Source organism: Canis aureus, chromosome 12, assembly GCF_053574225.1.
Source record: "Canis aureus isolate CA01 chromosome 12, VMU_Caureus_v.1.0, whole genome shotgun sequence".
Taxonomy (NCBI): domain Eukaryota; kingdom Metazoa; phylum Chordata; class Mammalia; order Carnivora; family Canidae; genus Canis; species Canis aureus.
In genome coordinates, this window is record NC_135622.1 from 57,659,681 (window position 1) to 57,666,209 (window position 6,529).

The 6,529-nt window shown below is 51.2% G+C and overlaps 1 long non-coding RNA gene across 1 annotated transcript; it reads right to left on the minus strand.

Moving 5' to 3' along the window:
• Nucleotides 1–301: 301 nt before the first annotated feature.
• Nucleotides 302–1,478, minus strand: LOC144281259 (uncharacterized). The gene is made up of 2 exons (XR_013349801.1): nt 1,383–1,478; nt 302–888 (listed from the first exon to the last, which is right to left on the minus strand). It is a non-coding gene; the product is annotated as an uncharacterized LOC144281259 (long non-coding RNA).
• Between the last annotated feature and the right edge of the window lie 5,051 nt (nt 1,479–6,529).

The following is a 6,529-nucleotide window of genomic DNA, read 5'->3' on the forward strand; positions in this document are numbered from 1 at the left end:
CCACACACTGCTGTGTGGACTTGTTCCCACGAAATGAGTCTTTCATGGTGGGAAGGGAATATTAATTTATTTGATTGGATGCCTGTCAGCATTGTTCTAGACAGAAAATGCCAGAACTGCACCAGCAAACAAAGTCATGACAAAGCATCAGCTGAACAGCTTCCCTTTATTTACCTTAGCGTTTCTTCACCATTACTTCTTATTACCCTGCATACCCCAACTGGATTCACTCGCTCATTCATTCTGTACGTACCCAATATCTTCCACGCATTGAGGATATACAACGAACCTAGGGCCCCACCTTGAGGAGCTCGCACTGGGGGGAAACAAAGGACCAGTGCCCGGTGTCTTGGAAGAGAGGAGCTCAGGGAGCCTGGCCAGTTTGATGGACAGGTAGGCCACTGACTCAACTTGGGACAGAAGGAGGCTTCCTCAGGTGAGTTGACACTGCCATTGGGTCTGGAAGGATGGGTAGACCTCATCAGGAGAAGAACCAGCAGGTACAGATGTTGAGAAGAGGGGGAAGGCAGTGGGCTCAGACTCCTCCAGCAGTGGGGTGGGCCAGCAGCACATAGACACACAGAAGAACCCTCGTTGTTTGTTAGGCTATGTGTCTTGCCCACTGGGCTGCGAACTTTAGCACACAGATGGCCACTTCCTTCCTCTGTGGCAGCTCCAGGTCCCCACGATGGCTTGATACAGGCAGGGCCACTCAGTGAATAGAGAGTGATTCAAACAAAGACCTTCATCCAGCTGGTCCTGCCTGGATCCATTTTGTCCTGGCCCAGAAGGGACTTAGCATCCCTTCTGCTTTGGCAGAGCCTGAGACTTGGGATTCAGATCTGAGAGCTTCATGGGTCCCTCAAAACTCCACGATTCTTCCTCTCTCTGTACCCATTGATAGAAACAACAGTACAAAACAACAAAAAATATTACAGCATTTTTAAACCTGACTCCGAATGCTAATGCCATCTCTAAAACTGGGATTTTTTTTTTCTTCCTCCTTTTTGGTCTATCAATTAATGTCAAAGAAAGACATATGGGTAGAAGATCATACCCTTTGAAAAAAATTAATTCCTTGATCAAAGAAGAATGTTTGGTAAACTTGCCCAGAGTTAAACTAATTGGTTTGGAAGCTGATAGAATCTTCCTGAGGTGCTCTGCTGCTAAATTAGTATTGGTCAAGATGTTTGAAGTTCAGAGGAGAGCGGATTCTCAGAGGAGAAGCCCATTTGAATAATTGGCATCACGTGGTGCTCACAAACACAGTCTTCCAGCATCCAACCCTCCTGGAGAGATGAAAGAGGCACTTCCCCTATACCTGACCTGGCTCCGATGCCAATGGAGATGCTCTGGAAAACTTTGAAGAGCAAGTGGCTTACCTGCCCTTGAAAACGAAGTGTTCTGGAACACTAACAAGCAAAAAGAGAAACAGAGGGAGGGCCTCCTGTAGCGTCTGGACCGCAGTGGGTTTCTCACTGAACTGTAGCGGTGCTGTGGACATCAAGGCCCAGTCATTCTTCATTGTGAGGGCTGCTCTGTGCTTTGTGACACATGTGACAGCATCCCTGGCCTCTCCCCAGGGAGACGGCAGGGGCACACCCTACCCCCCTGTTGTGACAACCAAGTGTCACCAGACACTGCTGAATGTCCCCTGGGAGGCCAAAATCACCCTCAGTGGAGAATTCTGGGCTAGACCCGTAGTCTATTCTTTGGCTCTAAACAAAGTTTGGTACCTGTAGCCTCAACTCTGGAGACTTCCTTGGTCAGAGAGTGATCCCTCCTCTAGCTAGTTGCTGGCCTCCTCCTAGCCTGTAGTGGGAAGACAGAGATTGAAATTACAAGGCTGCCTGGGTGGTTCAGTTGGTTAAACTTCTGCCTTCAGTTCAGGTCATGATCTCCGCGTCCTGGGATCAAGCCCCATATGGGGCTCCCTGCTCAGAGGGGGGTCTGCTTCTTCCTCTCCCCCTGCTTTGACCATGCTCGATCTCATTCTCTCTCTCTCTCTCTCTCTCTCGAATAAATAAAATCTTTAAAAAGAAAAAGAGAGATTGAAATTCTAAGTCTCTGTGGCTCAATTGCAATGTTGTGCCTAATTTGCAGTTATGTCTCCTCATCCTGGGACCTTAGGCAAACTGCTTCGTCTCTCAGAGCCTTGGTTTTACCATCTGTGTACAGAGAATGCCTATCCCATGTGTATGGTGGAGATTCAGTGAGCTAACATAGGTGGCGTCCAGCACAGAGCAGAGCTTAATAAATGGTAGCTTATCTCGCCGTGTCTACCCTTCCCTCTTCAGCCGAGGGAGGATGGGGCCAATCCCAGGACAAGAGAATCCAACGTGCTACGAAGTCCTCTTGACATTGGCTTAACTAGTTCACAGCCTGTCTTACACGTTTAGAAGGAGCCAGGAGGCTATGCCCTCTGTGACAGGGACTAAGGGCTCAGGGGAGGAGCATGGGCCTTGGGGTCAGTCAGGCCAAGCTCCGTCTCTGGCCGCATCATTGCCCAGCTGGGGCCAGGGCTGGGTCATTTAGCCTTCTCACACTCCCCCACCTCCCCTGAGAAAACAGAGCCCATAATCTCTACTTTACAAGGTCTTGAGGAGGAGGGAGTGGGGAGACAGAACCAGGAGACGTCGGCATAGGGTTCCAGACTATGGCTCTTCTTTAAGAAAACATTCTTCCAAACTAAGCCATTAGCTCCCCTGAGACTATAAAACCAGCAAAGGCAGTGCTGAGAGCTAGAGGCAGGCGGATGGCAGGGTTTGGTCAAAACCTCTAGAGTCTCCCCAGGGAACCGTCAGGTTCGGAGACACACAGGTCTAGAAGCACTTACTTCATGGTTTTGGATTTGGCCTGCAATTTGCTTCCCTTTTTTTCTGACGCTGAGAACCTTGGTTCTCAACAGCATCAACATGGATCCTACCCCATGTGTTCATGTATACAGTCATTCTGGAATAACAGAGTCCACCTTAGCACCTCGAGGATGGCCACTGGATGCAGTCTGGACCCCTTGGGGCGCCCTTGGCATGATTGTTAACACCAGCATAGCAGTGTCAATGGAAACCATTCTTCTCTGGGAGTTTGTGCGACCAAGTTCATATGCAAACATTTATTTAATTAGTGTTTTATTTTTTATGGATTGCTTTGTGGTTCTTTTTTGCTTACCTTTGTTTTTTTTTTTCTTCTTAATATCGTAAGTTTGTGCAGTTTCCAAAATTAATACAGAAAAGCAAGGCACATCTGGAGAGGTCTGGCTGCCATGCCCGTGCCCCCTCTACACCCCCCTCTGTCTCCCTCCGCTGACAGGCCACCCTTTAAAATGAGTGTTTGGTTCACTCTTGTATCAATTCTTTGTGAAACATGAGCAAATGTATCTCTTGAGTCTATATATTGAATGTGCATCTATATCATACTATGTATATATACATATTATATCATACCTATACATCTTTTGTTTTTTTATAATTGTTAAATTAGCATGGTACATATGCACCATACCTCTCTTTCTTGGAACATCTTAAAAATCTCTTCCTTAGCAGAATATGAAAGGGTTTTTTTCAGTCCTACAACCAGCACCTACAACGCTTCTGTTCTGACAGGTAAGGATGCTGAGGCCAGAGATTCCTGCCTGTCCACTGAGCCCAGTATGTGGGGGCCGGAGAGACCACAGGTCCAGCCCAGGACTTTTTCCATTATTCACAGATGGATGGAGTTTGCAGAGTCCACTGAGGTGAACACAGGTCTTCCCAAGGCTACAGGCTGGGGCATATGGGTGCCACCCTCTGCCTTAGGACAGGAGGAGGGCCAGAGCCCCCTGGGGACCTCATCCAGGCCTCATCGTCCAGACCACAGGCCCCAGAATGGTGGCTAGAAAAGGCTTAGGGTACCCTCAGCCCCCTTCACAGACAAGCAGCCTGAGGCTGGGAGGGGTAAGTGTCCGGTTGTGGCCCATCATCCTGGTCCCCCACAGACAGGGATGGACTATCGGGCTCTGCCTTCAGGGGGCAGGGGGCAGGGGCAGTGGGGACCTGGCTGAGGTCATGGCTCTGCCATCCCAAGCTGTGTGCCTCAGGTGACTCACCTGACAGCGCTGAGCTTCAGTGCCCTCCCTCACTGTCAAGTGGGAATCCCCCTGCACGTTCCCCTGCAGGATGGGGCAAGGTTGCTGAGAATCGAGGCGAGTATTTCCTGCACACGATGGGCGGGCCCGCCTCGAGCAGCAGCACTACGTCTATCAACGTGGCCTTTTGGGTGCAGCCACCCAAAGGTGGAACGCCAGCCGATGGAAAGTGGGTGCGAAGGGTAGGGGGAGTGGATGCAGGCCAGGGAGCGGGGTGATGGCCCCGACCTGCTTCCTCATCAGGAACAGGACTGCGTCGGCTCAGGGCCAGGTGCTGGGAATGAACAGAGAGCCATCAGCAGAGGAGGCCAGAGAAGGTGACAAAGTCCTGACGAGGTCCCAGCAGCCCCTCAGTGGCCATTTCTCCAGGAGCAGGCCCAGGAGTACCAGAGCCCCCTCTCCGTCATAGATGATCCCCGCGGCCCTTGCAGTCCCCAGGTGGCCTCTCCACCACCCTGTGGGGCAGGCAGGGGAGCTGTCGTTACCCCAACTTTGCAGATGGGGAAACCAGGGCCTGAGAGGTCCCCCAAATTATAGAGTCTGTGGGAAATGCAACCAGGGCACCCTGACCTTCCCTGTCCAGGAAGGGCACGTCCCCTACTTTGGTACCTTAGGAAAGTCCCCAGGCCTCTCTGAGGCCCAGCTTCCTTAACTATAAATTAGACTCTCTTGAAAGTCCCTCGATGCTTAGTTAACTCCTCAAATTCCAAGAATTGGGGAAAAAAGGATTTCCTCCTTCTGGCTTATCTGTGCCAACCCCGCCTTGGGGGTCTGAGCCGCGTCTGGGTGCCCATATATGGTGGGATCGCAGCCCCATTGGCCTGGTCTCCAGGTGCTCTCGCTCCCTGGCTCTTAGTCACCTGCCCGGGAATGCCGGCACTTGTGGGAGATGACAGGGCGTCTCTGCGCCTCTGCCTGCCAGGTGCTCTCCAAACGCAAGCTTCCTGCCCACGTCCTGGCCAGGAGGCTGCTGCGTGCGCTCTGGACATCAGACAGGGATTCACGCCTGTCCCGGGACGTCTCAGCTTTATCTTGCTCTCTTTCTTTACGAAGAAGGAGATTATTTCTTGAAGGTAAAATTAAGGGGCTAACACTTGACCTCATCATAGATTCCTTGAAGGGAACCGATGAAGTAAGGTTTGTACAAGCACATCTGGCCAGGGGCTGGCCCGGACCAGGGCGCGGCGGGTCCTTGCGGGGCGGGCACCTGTATGTGGGCACGTCCCCAAGCGCTGACCCTTGGAGTCGTCGCAGCGCTATGGGGTGGGCGGTGCGGGGTGTCCCCGTTCTCCAGAGAAGGAAACACCCAGAGAAATTAAAATACTCCTGAAATCACAGAGAACGGGTGGTAAAGCTGACGTTTGAAAAAAGGGATGAGGAACGACTGGCCCTTCATCGCTTGTTGCCCAGAGCAAGCAGCGTGGGTGGCCGTGACCCGGCCGCCGGCCTCAGAGGTCTGCCCTCCCAGGACCCCGCTGTCAGGTTCGCCTCTACGTGCCCCCCACCTTGTCCTTTCTCAGCTTCCCCCTGCCCTGCAGAGACCTCTCCCCAGACATACAGGGTCCTGGAATGAGCGAAGCGTCTACACTCTTTTCTGTTCTGTGGATTCTCATTCATTTTACAATTTTCAAGTCTCTGTGTTTCTTTTTTTTAATTTGCCAGAGAAGCTGTGAAATCGTATGACTACTCTGCTTACCTTGATTATCCCATTTCTCTGTGTATCTAATACACAAAAGAATAGGGCACCTGGGTGGCTCAGTGGTTGAGCATCTGCCTTTGGCCAGGGTATGATCCGGGGGTCCTGGGATCGAGTCCCACAACGGGCAGGGAGCCTGCTTCTCCCTCTGCCTGTGTCTCTGCCTCTCTCTGTGTGTCTCTTATGAATAAATAAATAAAATCTTTAAAAAATGTTTTTAAATATACAAAAGAATAATACTTTCTTTTTCAAGATCAGGTGCTTTACAAGCACTGACTATTAGAACCAGGGGCTTAGCCTTCACCCTCAAATCTCACAGCCGATGGGGGCAGTGCTGGAATCTAGGTGTCCTCAGACCCCCAAGCCTGAGGCTACCCCACTCTGCCTCCGCTTCCCCCAAGAGAGAACCAGCCCAAGGGCCTGGATTTGCCTGCCCACCTGCTCCGGGGCTCCCCAGCCTGGGGCTTAATTGCACACATGCAAAGTCTTCAAGTGGAGATGAAAGAACTAACAATATAGAACTTTCCACACACAGGCCTCTCATTTGAAAGCCCTATCTATCTATTTATCGTCTATTAATGTTTTTAAAAGAAGGTAATTGACTCTCCCAACACAGCTGAGAGGCAAGAGGAGACGGTATTTCCTTTTTTTGCTCATGAAGCAAGTAGCCTAGAGGTGCGGGCTGGGCAGCTTTCTCCCAGGAGGGGCGT